The sequence below is a fragment of the Aquarana catesbeiana genome, linkage group LG12, assembly GCF_042186555.1.
Source record: "Aquarana catesbeiana isolate 2022-GZ linkage group LG12, ASM4218655v1, whole genome shotgun sequence".
Taxonomy (NCBI): domain Eukaryota; kingdom Metazoa; phylum Chordata; class Amphibia; order Anura; family Ranidae; genus Aquarana; species Aquarana catesbeiana.
The window spans coordinates 195,148,442-195,161,954 of record NC_133335.1 but is presented as its reverse complement, the minus strand read 5'-3'; positions in this window follow the sequence as shown (position 1 = coordinate 195,161,954).

Below are 13,513 nucleotides of genomic sequence, written 5' to 3'. Positions count from 1 at the left end.
CAGTAAAATTGATCCCCTGCAGTCAGCAACAATAGAATCCCAGCAATAGATCTCCACACAACAATAGACTCCCCCAGCAACAATAGATTCCATGCAGCAACAGTGAACCACCCACAACAAAATATCCACCGAAGCAACATTAGACCCCCCCCCAGCAGCAACAACAGATCTCCCAGCAGCCAGCATCAATAGATCCTCCAGCAGCCAGTAAAAATAGACCTCTCCCTCAACAGTAGGTCCCTTCCAGCAACATAAAACCCCCCAGCAACAATAGATTCCCCATCAGCAACAATAGACCCTCACACAAAATCAGATCCCCCCAGTGACAATAGATCCCCCAGCAGCCAACATCAATAGACCCTCCAGCACACCCCACGCTATTACATACATTCAGTGCTGGAGGTGCCAGAACTGCGTTCCCCCGCGTTCCTGCTGAAAAAAAGCCCTGCTAGTATGTGATCATGCACCTCCGGGTCTGGGGCGTACACGCGTGCCCGCTCCCACTATGGTTAGACACAGTGGTAGCTGACTGGCAAGTACGGTGGACTCGATGTCCGCCAGCACCCACCGATGCTTACACAGGCGAAACGGCGGTCTGCCTATTTAAACATAACAGCCTTACACAGGCAGACTGGTGTTCTGTTACTACAGAAGAAATGGATCCTGTGTCTCTGCTAAGCAGGGGCACCGATCCATGCCTTCTCCTAGTACAAGCACCTCCCCCACAGCAGTAAAGCACTGGTCAGGCACACATTTAACCCTTTGATCGCCCCTGATGTTAACCCCTTCTCTGCCAGTGTCATTAGTACAGTGAGAGTACATATTTTTTAGCACTGATCACTGTATTACTGTCACTGGTCCCCAAAAAGTGTCAAAAATGTCAGTTAGTGTCCTGCTATAAGTCGCTGATCGCCGCCACTACTAGTTAGAAGAAAAAAAAAATCCCATAGTTTACGCTATAACTTGTGTGCAAACCAATCAATATACGCTTATTGGGATTTTTTTTACCAAAAACATGTAGCAGAATATATATTGGCGTAAACTGATGAACAAATTAGATTTTTTTGATTTTTTTATTGGATATGTTTTAGGGCAGAAAGTAAAAAAATTATGTTTTTTTTTTTTTCAAAATTGTAATTTTTTTTGTTTATAGCGCAAAAAATAAAAATCGCAGAGGTGATCAAATACCACTAAAAGAAAGCTCTATTTGTGTGAAAAAAAGGACATAAATTTTGTTTAGGTACAGTGTTGTGCGACCGTGCAATTGTCAGTTAAAGTAATGCAGTGCCATATAGGATCAGCCCCTAACATGTCCACCTTTAGGAGATCCCTGAAAACTCACTTAGGTGTCCGTTTATGAAGCAGTGATCAGCGGTGATCCCGAGGATCACCGCAGATCACAGTCCATAAACAGTTTATGAAACAGTGATAATTGGGGGAGAACATGTTTGAACTTGTTCTCCCGCCGATTATCTCTACACACGGAGAATCCTCATTGAATGACACAGTAACGGCCAGTTTATGAAGCGGTGATCTCACCGCTTCACTGGCGATCTGTGTCAGAATTCACACTCCCAGGTTCACCATCTCAGAGGTGGTGAATCGGGGAGTGAAGAGGAAATCTGGGGGGATCTGAGGGGGAAGGAGGAAGATTTTTAACTTCCTTATGCCTCGTTCAGACCCCCCAACACTGTAAGCATGTCCCCCTGTCATATTTATGTGTATACATATATATACATATATACATATAATGTGTATATGTATATATATATCATGTGTGTGTGTATACATGTATATATAGTGTGTGTGTGTGTATACATATGTGTATAATGTAGGGGGACACATTATTTTATTAACATTAATCCACGCCGTTGAGCGGTGATAATTTATCACTGCTTGATAAACTGACATCTGGTGCTGTAATCTCGTAAAGTCTCACGAGATTCCAGTATCAGGGGACGTTCTCCACTATTTGAAGCATTTGTAGATCACTTCACTCCTCCAAAGGTGAAGCGATCTACACCGCTTCATAAACTGGCACACAGAGGAGAAGATTCTTCACTGTGAATGCCGGAGAACGAAGCAGTGAATAGATTTCACTGCTTCATAAACGGACACCTGATTCAGGGAAACCTATCCCACACCCACCTAACAACCCAATCAAATCAAATCAAATCACAGGAGGTATAAACGGACCAGGCTACAATATGCAAACAAAAGAAAAAACAGGTTTTTAAATGATTATATTGGACATAGACCATTGTCCAATAGAGGGGGGCCAACAAGGCCTCAACTTGTACTTACTATGCTCAGTAATATGCGATGGATAATGGAGGGGTGCCTAAAAAGAAGTCGGGGTAATGAGGTCAATTTTGCACTGAAATGACTTCTTTGGACACTAAAGTGAAAACATAATGCGAGAAGGGTAAGAGCGTATTCAAAATGTTTAACACTATATATAACTCAGTGATATAAAAAAAAAAAGGGGGGGGCAGAGTGTATATAGATGAATACAGAAAGGCCAAGCTCAATTCACGGCCATTGTGTTATAAGCAAAAAGGTAAGTATGTGATATTAGTTTAACAAACAGCAGAGCAGTCAGCTTTAAGAGAGAAGTAGAGGGAGGAGAGTGTAACCTATTATAACAGGCTTGTAAAGCCAACACGATGTAAGGCATGAACAAGCGGTGAAAGATCGATTAAAAAAGTGCTTATCTGTACATCCAAGAAGTACCATAAATATAAAGGGTTTAGGCAATAAGATAGCATCAGATCTATGATAGATACCTGTAGCGTCAAGAGACATACGCGGTCGCCCCTGCTCTCCAGCTGATCGTATGCTGGAATGGCCCACCTTAACTACCTCTCACTCGCTCGGCGTCTGACGTCACCGAGCAAGCCCGTACAGAAAGTCCCCATCGCACATGCAGCAATGTGAGATCCTCCGCCAGCCTACAATCCCCAGGAATCCAAGCGGCGAGGCAGAACAGAGTGGTAATGTGACGCATAGGCGTCGTCTCAATAAGGTACGTTGTGAAAGGGGGGGAACCTATGGGAAAGACAAACAAATAGGTCCACCAATGACACTCAGGCCAACAGGGCCTGGGGTGGGACAGCGGAGGCTATAATTGACACAGGGTCACCAAAATTGGACAGTAGAAGATTGTAAAAACGTTGCCTGGTCTGATGAGTCTCGATTTCAGCTGCAACATTCAGATGGTAGGGTCAGAATTTGGTGTAGACAACATGAAAGCATGGATCCATCCTGCCTTGTATCAACAGTTCAGGCTGGTGGTGTAATGGTGGGGGGGATATTTTGTTGGCACACTTTGGGCTCCTTAGTACTAACTGAGCATCGTTTAAATGTCACGGCCTACCTGAGTATTGTTGCTGACCATGTCCATCCCTTTATGACTACAGTGTACCCATCTTCTGATGGCTCCTTCCAGCAGGATAATGCTCCATGTCACAAAGCTCAAATCATCTCACCACCGGTTTCTTGAACATGACAATGAGGTCACTGTACTCCAATGGCCTCCACAGTCACCAGATCTCAATCCAATAGAGCAGCTTTGGGATGTGGCGGAATGGGAGATCCGCATCATGGATGTGCAGCCAACAAATCTGCAGCAACTGCGTGATGCTATCATGTCAATATGGACCAAAATCTCTGAGGAATGTTTCCAACACATTGGTGAATCTATGCCATGAAGAATTAAGGAAGGCCAGTGAGTGTATATATAAATGTGAGTTAGGGACCTTAGATTGTAAGTTCCTTGAGGGCAGGGACTAATGTGAATGTATAATATATATATATATATATATATATATATATATATATATATATATGTGTGTAAAGCACTAATGGCGCTATAAAAGTACCTGAAATATATTAAAATTAGGGCTGCGGAAATTAACAATTAATTCCTCGATTAATGGTTAATTTTTTTGATTGATCAAAATTTTTTTGATCGGTAGGCTGCCTGCCCTGGGGCCGCTTTGGGCCAAGCTGTGGCTGCAGCGCAGCGCTCCGCTCCCTCCTCCTCCTCCACTATATATCATACACAGTCTGCGGGCATCTCCCGCTGTGTGTCTCCAAGCTAAGTGTGAAAACTTTGGCCGCGCTGTGAGAAAAGTATCTCCCTCCTCCTAGATCAGCTCATGTGACAGACACAGTGTTCTATCTATCACACAAGCTGATCTACGAGGAGGGCGAGACTTTTTTCACAGCGCGGCCAAAGTTTTCACACTCAGCTCCAAGACACACAGCGGGAGATGCCCGCAGACTGTGTAATCCAGGCACAGGCAATGACTACAGTGAGGCTGCGATTATGGGCACGGTGAGACTGCATAATGGGCACGGTGAGACTGCATTATGGGCACGGTGAGGCTGCCATTATAGGCACAGCGAGGCTGTGATTATGGGCACGGTGAGACAGCATTATGGGCACGGTGAGGCTGAGATTATAGGCACGGCGAGGCTGCGATTATGGGCGCGGTGAGACAGCATTATGGGCACGGTGAGGCTGCGATTATGGGCATGGTGAGGCTGCGATTATGGGCATGGTGAGACTGCATTATGGGAACGGTGGGGCTGCGATTATGGGCACAGTAAGTCTGAGATTATGGGCACAGTGAGACTGCATTATGGGCACGGTAAGCCTGAGATTATGGGCACGGTGAGACTGCATTATGGGCACGGTAAGGCTGCGATTATGGGCACAGTGAGGCTGCGATTATGGGCACAGTGAGGCTGCAATTATGGGCATGGTAAGTCTGAGATTATGGGCACGGTGAGACTGCATTATGGGCATGGTAAGACTGCGATTATGGGCACGGTGTGACGTCCTAGCCATGCCCTGCTATGTCCGGCTTCGGCCGTTGCCATAACAACGGTGCTAAATCAGCTAAAAGTAGTTGGATCTGTATGTGCGTTATAATTAATCGAAATTAGTCGATTAATCGATTAAAAAAAAACAATTAATTCGAAGAAGAAAATTTTAATCAGTAACAGCCCTAAAATAAATAAATAAAATACAGCTTTAAATACATTTTTTTTAACCAACATTTTGCCTTTGATGAACCATTGTGCAAATACTCTGTGACATAAAAAAATTAGCACTGCTATTTTATTCTCCAGGGTCTCTGTTTTCAGAGAACATATAATGTTTGGAGAACTAATTTTCAAGCCTAAAATTATTTTTGAAAAGGCGTGTGCAGAAAAAACACAAGAACGCCACTGGCAGCAAAAAGTTTAACGCACCTCCTAGGGACAGTTTAGGGTAGTGCAGTTTGATGGCATGTCACAGGAGTGTGATATCCTAAGGCAGGCATGTCCAAAGTCCGGCCCGCGTTCCGGTTTCGAACTGGTAATTTGGACATGTATATCTTTTGAGGCCCCCAACGAATCCCCGAGCGCCAGGGGCCACAAAAGATATATATGCTGGCTGCCTTGGAAGGGATGGGGAGGGGGGTGACGAGTGCCATACATACATGAGAATTTCCTGTTTACATGACGCCCTCTGTAATAGGAAGTCCCGTCTCCTGGGCTGGCATTGGACAACTGTTCTGTCCATCATAGGAGGCGGGACTTTGTATTAAAGAGGCTGCTGAGAAAACAGGAGATTCTCCTGTATGTAATCTGTTGGCGCTCGTTCCGCCCCCCTCCCTGTCCACTCCAAGGCTGCAGATGGGCAAAGATCAGGCTGCACTGATGGCAATGGTAAGTCTGCAGTCATGTCAATCATGAGTCTGCATTCATGTCAATGGGGGTGCTGCATTCATGTCAATGGGGGTGCTGTATTCATGGCAACGGTGTGTCTGCATTCATGGCAACAGTGGGTGCTGCATTCATGGCAACAGTGGGTGCTGCATTCATGGCACTTGTGAGGCTGCAGATGGGCACTGATTAGGCTGCATTGATGGGCATTGACCCTTATTTTGCTTCACAGTTTATTTAAAATTTAAGATTTTTTCCCGGTGGGGCTGCATTCGTGGCAACCTGGATGCTGCATTCTTCTGCATTCTTTAACCGCTTCCCGACCGCCTCACGCAGATATACTGCGGCAGAAGGACATGTACGGGCAGATTAACGTACCTGTATGTTGTCCTTTAGGAGGCGACTCGCGTGTGAGTGTGCACCGCCGGAGCTCCGGGACCTCGATCGCGGGTCCCACGGATACCCGCGATCGCCTCACGGTGAAGAGGAACGGGGAGATGCTAATGTAAACAAGCATCTCCCCGTTCTGCCTAATGACACTGTCACTGATCATAGCTCCGTGTGATCGGGAGCGGAGATCAGTGTAGTGTCACACACAGCCCCTCCCCCCCACAGTTAGAAACACTCGTTAGGACACACTTACCCTCCACCTAGTGGTTAACCCCTGCACTGCCAGTGACATTTTTACAGTAATCAATGCAATTTTTTAGCATTGATCGCTGTATTAATGTCAATGGTCCCAAAAATGTGTCAAAATTGTCCGATGTGTCCGCCATAATGTCGCAGTCACGATAAAAATCGCTGATCTCCGCCATTACTAGTAAAAAAAAAAAATTATCAATAAAAATGCCATAAAACTATCCCCTATTTTGTAGATGCTATAACTTTTGCGCAAACCAATCAATAAACGCTTATTGCGATTTTTTTTAACCAAAAATATGTAGAAGAATACATATCGGCCTAAACTGAGGGAAAAAAATGTTGGTTTTTTTAAAATATTTTTTGGGGCTATTTATTATAGCAAAAAGTAAAAAAACCGAAGTTACTTAGCCTCGGTTCACACAGGGACGACTTGTCAGGCGACCTAGGTCGCCTGACAAATAGCGTCCCGTTCAGTACAATGGAACGTCGCTCCGACTTAGAAAAAGGTTCCTGTACGACTTTGGGGGCGACTTGGGGCGACTTGCATAGGCTTCTATACAGAAGACGTTTTGCAAGTCGCTCCGGCATTCGTATGCAGGTCGCCTCGGTGAGGCGACCTGCAAGTCGTGCCGCCTCTGGTGTGAACCGAGGCTTACTGGTAACGTTCTTTCCCGTAGTCTTTCAGGACAGCCACCTGAGAGCTTGGCTCCTCCCATCTGATTGGAAACACCTGCGCCAGCTTCTATAAATTTCCTCCTCCCCTGCTGGCTCCTCAGTTCTTTAAAGAGCACCTCCAGTCTGCTGGGGAGACACAAGAATATATGATACACATAATTCATTATATTACATTTCCTGTAAGGAAATCTCTATGTCTTATTACACAATTGGGTGGGTACCCGGCTGTCCTGAAAGACTACGGGAAAGAACGTTACCAGTAAGTAACTTTGTTTTTCCACTAATCGTCTTTTAGGACAGCCACCTGAGAGGATAAACGAGCACTTACCCCTAGGGCGGGACCACGGCTTGTAAGACCTTGCGTCCAAAGGTCTGATCTTTAGTGTCTTACAAAGGTGGCAAAGCTGGACCAGGTTGCCGCTTTACAAATCTGTTCTGGCGTTGCTCCAGCTCCTGCTTGCGACGCAGCCATTGCCCTGGTGGAGTGTGCCCTGATACCCTCTGGGACCTGCATGCCTCCTAACCTATAAGCCTGTTCAATGGCTTCTTTTAGCCATCAGGCTATGGTGCGTCTTGAGGCCTTATGCCCTTTTCTTACTCCAGAAGTCAAAATAAACAAGGAATACGTCTTCCTAATCACTTTTGTTGCTTCTAAATAATGCAAGACGAATCTCCTCACATCTAGACTATGGAACTTTACTTCCTGTTCTTTAGACGGATTTGGGCAAAACGCTGGTAACACAATCTCCTGGTCTCTGTGGAATTTCGAGGCCACTTTAGGCAGAAATGCCGGATACATCTTAAAGATTATGCGATCCGGAAAAATCTGAAAAAAGGGGGGCCTGATTTACAGGGCCGCCAACTCACAGACCCTTTTTGCTGTAGTAATTGCCACCAAGAAGACTGCTTTAAGCGTCAGCATCCTCAGGCTGCAACTAACCACTGGTTCAAAGGGGTCTAATGACAGATCCCACTTTGGAAAGACTGTACCTTGTATTGGTCTTTGTCTGCCCAGTGATCTAGAGTCTGATTACCCACGGATCAGATGCAAATCTCTTTTCCAGGTAAACTGAAAGTGCTGACACTTGACTCTTAAGCTTGCTAAGACTTAGTCCTTTGTCTATCCCGTCCTGTAGAAACTCCAGGACTGCTACTGAGCTTTGTATATTAACTTCCTTGTCTGTACACCATCTGTTAAAACATCTCCATACCTTCTGGTAGATGTTCCTTGTCTCAATCCTCCTACTTTTCAGCATTGTGTCTATTAGACGGTCTGAGAACCCCTTTGCCTCTAGCAACTGCTCCTCAGACACCATGCAGCCAAGTTCCATCTTTGCACTGGGGGGCAGTGTACTGGACCCTGGGAGAGTAGATCTTCGTGGATCGGTAATAACCAGGGGGGTTCCACCGCGAGTTCTCTGAGCATAGAGAACCACGGTCTCCTGGGCCAATAGGGCACTATGAGAATTAGTGTTGTCTTCTCTGTTCGTAACTTCCTTAGTACCGCTGGTAGAAGTACCGGTGGGGGAAAGGCATAGCATTTGTTGAATGCCCACGTTTGTGCTAACGCATCTACCCCGAGCGCTCCGTCCTCTCTTTTCAGGGAGAAGAACGCTCTGGCTTTCCTGTTTTCCTTTGAGGCAAACAAGTCCACCTGAGGTATTCCCCATTTTTAAGCAATCTGCTCGAATACCTCCTGCTTCAGCGCCCAATCGCCCTCCTTCACTTTTTTCCTGCTGAGGAAATCCGCCACTTTGTTTAAGTCCCCCTTCAAATGGACTGCTGACAATGAGAGTACGTTTTCTTCTTCCCATTTTAAGATTTCCTCTGCTAAGGACCACAGGGTTCCGCTTCTTGGTCCCCCCTGTTTGTTTATATAGGCGAACACTGACGCATTGTCGGACCTGACCTGCAAATGATGACCCCTCAGCTCTTCCTGGAAGGTTTGAAGTGCATACCATACTGCTCTCAATTCCTTCCAGTTGGATGATCTCATCCTCTCCTCCTTTTCCCAAGTCCCTTGTGATATCTGAGAGCCTAAATGTGCTCCCTACCCTACGCCGCTTGCGTCTGTGGTTAAGATTCGGGAAATGGGTAGCTCCACAGCCGTCCTTTGTTCATGTTCTCTGTCCTCCTCCACCACCATAAGGTTCTTTTTACCCTTGCTGGCAATAGCACCTTGGTGTCTAAGGACTCCTGCCTGTGATCCCATATCCTTAATAGGAACACCTGCAGTGGCCGGAAATGAAGGCCTGCCCATTGCACTGCTGGGATTGCGGATGTTAACAGTCCCAGTGTTGACATTATCTGCCTTATTGTACATGGTAAATTGGCTTGCAATCTGCTTACTTCTTTCTGAATCTTACCTATTTTCTCTTTGGGAAGAAACAGCCTTTGTTGCGCTGAGTCTAGGACATACCCCAAGTATACTATTTCCTGACTGGGTTGTAAATTTGATTTTTCCAAATTTACCAGCCAACCTAGACTCTCTAAAAACATTTGCGTATAGCTGAGGTCTTGTAGTAACTTCCTGGGCGACTCTGCCCACAAGAGAAGGTCGTCCAAGTAGGAAATGATGGATATGCCTTTGACCCATAATGGTGCCAGTGCTTCGACCAGAATGTTTGTAAAAATTCTGGGCGATGAGGAGAGGCCAAAGGGTAGAGCCTGAAATTGAAGGTGCATGATTCCTACTTCTGTCTTTATTGCCACTCTCAGGAATTTCTGACACTCCTGGTGTATCGGGATGTGGAGGTATGCGTCCTTTAGGTCTAGGGAGACCATATAACAGTTTGGGGGAAGAAGTGCCCTTACTGAATATATGGACTCCATTCTGAACCTCTTGTAGGTTATGGACACATTTAGAGGCTTGAAGTTGAGGATTGGTCTGACTTTCCCTGAAGTTTTCTGCACTCCGAAAATGTGGGAGTAGAAACCTTGCCCTCTTTCCCCTTTTGGTACCTTGATAATCACCCTTTGTTCTTTGAGTTCTTTTAAGGATCTCATTAATCCTCTGGCCTTCTCCTTGATCCTCGGAAGTTTGGTGATATATAACCTGTTTGGGGGTGATCTTGAGAACTCTAAACGATATCCTTCCTTTTTTGTTCTCAGAATAAACGGGTTGGAAGATATTTTCTTCCCATTGCGGGAGGAAGGCCCCCAGTCTCCCTCCCACTGCGACTACTTTGTCATTTCTTCTGGGTTTGCACAGGAGGACGAAAAATTGCCCCTCCCTTGCCTTTTCCTCTCTGAACTCAAGGTCTCCGGGTCTTCATCTTGGGAGTTGTAAAGCGGGATCTTGTATTCCTTCTTTGCCTCTTCTTACTTTGTTAAGTAAGGGAATCCCGCACAGTTTGGCTTTGGACGCGCAGTCACCCTGCCATGTCTTAAGCCAAAGGGCCCTTCTTGTGGAATTGGCCAGTGCGGAGGACCTGGCTGCCATCCAAACCAGTTCTGCGGAAGCGTCCGCGATATACGCAAGACCTCGCAGGAGTGTGGGAAATGAAGCCAGAATCTGCTCCTTCGCAGTTCCTTCTTCAATGTGAGCCTGCAATTGATTTAACCAGAATTTTACGTTCCTAGCCACCACCGTGACCGCCATAGCTGGCTTCAGGCTTCCCACCGTTGAGTCCTATGATTTTTTTAACAATGAGTCCATTCTTTTATCCATTGGCTCAGAAAGAACCCCCATGTCCTCAAATGCCAAGTCCGTGTGCATTGATACCTGCGAGAAGGCTGCATCTACTTTTGGAACCTTGTTCCACACTGATGCTGGATCTTCTGTAAAGGGAAACTGTCTCTTTAAGGCCTTTCAGGTTCCTGCCACTCTTTCTTAATAGCATCTACTAGGACCTCATTAACAGGAAAATTCCTCTTTTCCCGTTCCCATAGGCCCTCATACATCTGATTGTGCAATGATAATGGTTTCTTCTCCGTTGATATACCTAGTGTGGTATAAATGGCCCCTAAAAGGTGATCTACCTCTTCTAATGAGAGTTTGTATCGGGATGGCTTCCTGGAATCCCCATCCAGAGCTTCCCCCTCAGAATCTTGTGAGCCAGAAGTTGCACTGTCAGGTTCCTCTTCCACCTCCTGTCTAGGGGCTACTGAAGGACCTGCACTAGTGGAAGGTATTGCCTGAGTTTTCCGTACCGTTGTTGTCGGAGGAGCAGTCTGAAACTGTGGCATCTGAAACCCTTCAAAAAAGTTTTTGAAGGATTCGAACAAACTAGACAATTCTTTAACAGATGCTGCTAGTTCACCCTGCTCTGAAGAATGTTCTTGTACTAGTTTGCTAATACAATCTTTACATAATGGTTTTTCCCAAGAATCTCTAAGGGTAATTTTACAGGAAGGGCACCTCCTTTTTGAAACATGAGAGGCCCTGGTTTTCTCTATTTTCTGAAAAGACATAAGAAAAAACCCCCAACCATTAACACACAGTACCCTTTCCTGCATAATTGCAGGAGTGCAACACTTTCATTCGGGCTTGCCTCACCAGGGGCCCTATGAGTCCACCCTCTGACACCTGAGGGTCTTTAACCTGCTCCCCCCCCCCCCTTGCACCTGTCCCACACTAATGATAGGGGGGGCGGTGGTTCAGGCCAGGGGAGCTCCACTCTAGGTTCCCCTTACCTTAACATGGCTGGAACTGGTCTCTGCTGGAGCAGTGCGGTCCAAATCCTCTGCATCCGCCATCCTTGTGTCACCTCTGGAGCTTCTGCTGTCTCTACAGCATGTACAGCTCCTCTCCAGCCCCATACCTGGCTCCCTTTCAACGTTCGTGGCCGGAACCGGAAGCCGCAAACCCGGAAGTGCACGCCCCTTTTGGCCGGATATGACATCACCCGCCACAGGCCGCACAATCTCAGTACCCGGCGTGTTCTACTCCACACGCTGCTGGGGGCATGAGACTGCAGGAGCTGCGCTCCGCTTCACCGCGCTCGGTGATGAAAGGGAAGCCCCCCCCCCGACCTCAACCTGCGCTCAGGGATGCGGGGGTGGCAATATCCAGAGAAAGTTTTTCTGACAAGGTTAGTGTTATAACCGCTGCGGGTGTATACACTAACTTTTTTCCCCCTGGTCTGTCCTAGGAGTCTCTACTCCTCTTTCAGGACATGCTGCCTGAGCCTCCCTGGCTCTCCAGGCTGGTTCCTATGGTATCTCCCCTCTGGAGGAAACACAAATAACTGAGGAGCCAGCAGGGGAGGAGGAAATTTATAGAAGCCGGCGCAGGTGTTTCCAATCAGAGGGGAGGAGCCAAGCTCTCAAGTGGCTGTCCTGAAAGACGATTAGGGGAAATATTGTGTTTTTTTCAAAACTGTCAATTTTTTTTGTTTATAGCGCAAAAAATAAAAAACGCAGAGGTGATCAAATACCACCAAAAGAAAGCTCTATTTGTGGGAAAAAAAGGACGTCAATTTTGTTTGGGAGCAACGTCGCACGACCGCGCAATTGTCAGTTAAAGAGACACAGTGCCGAATCGCAAAAAGTGCTCTGGTCAGGAAGGGGGGTAAATTCTTCCAGGGCTGAAGTGGTTAACTTCTCTCTTAACCATCTAAATACAGTGCACTTTCACCCCCTTCCTGCCCAAGCCATTTTTCAGCTTCCAGCGCTGTCATACTTTAAATGACAATTGCGTGGTCATGCAACACTGTACTCAAATGAAATTTTTATCATTTTTTCCCCACAAATAGAGCTTTCTTTTAGTGGTATTTGATCACCTCTGCAGTTTTTAATTTTTTGCGCTATAAACAAAATAAGAGCGTGAAAAAAAAAAAACACAGTATTTTTTACTTTTTGCTATAATAAATATCCATTTTTTTTTTTTAACAAATTTTTTCCTCAGTTTAGGCCGATACGTATTCTTCTACATATTTTTGGTAAAAAAAAATCCCAATAAGCGTATATTGATTGGTTTGTGCAAAAGTTATAGCGTCTACAAAATAGGGGATAGATTTATAGCATTTTTATTATATATATATTTTTTTTTTACTAATAATGGCGGCGATCTACGATTTTTATCGTGACTGTGATATTGTGGCGACATATCGGACACTTTTGACACATTTTTGGGACCATTCACATTTATACAGCGATCCGTGCTATAAAAATGCATTGATTACTGTATAAATGTGACTGGCAGGGAAGGGGTTAACACTAGGGGGTGATCGAGGGGTTAACTGTGTTCCTATGGAGGTGTTTCTAACTGAAGGGGGAGGGGACTTACAAGGGGAGGAGACCGATCGGTGTTGCTCTGTACTGAGAACACACATCGGTCTCCTCTCCTCTCTGACAGGACGTGGATCTGTGTGTTTACACACACAGATCCAAGGTCCTGCCGTGTTACCGGGCAATCGCGGGTGCCCGGTGGACATCATGGCCGCCGGGCACGCGCATTGGGTGCCCAGTGACACGGCGGGCGCACGCGATTGCCGCCGGCGCGCGTGCGCCCCCCTGGTGGGCAGGGAAGGCGAGG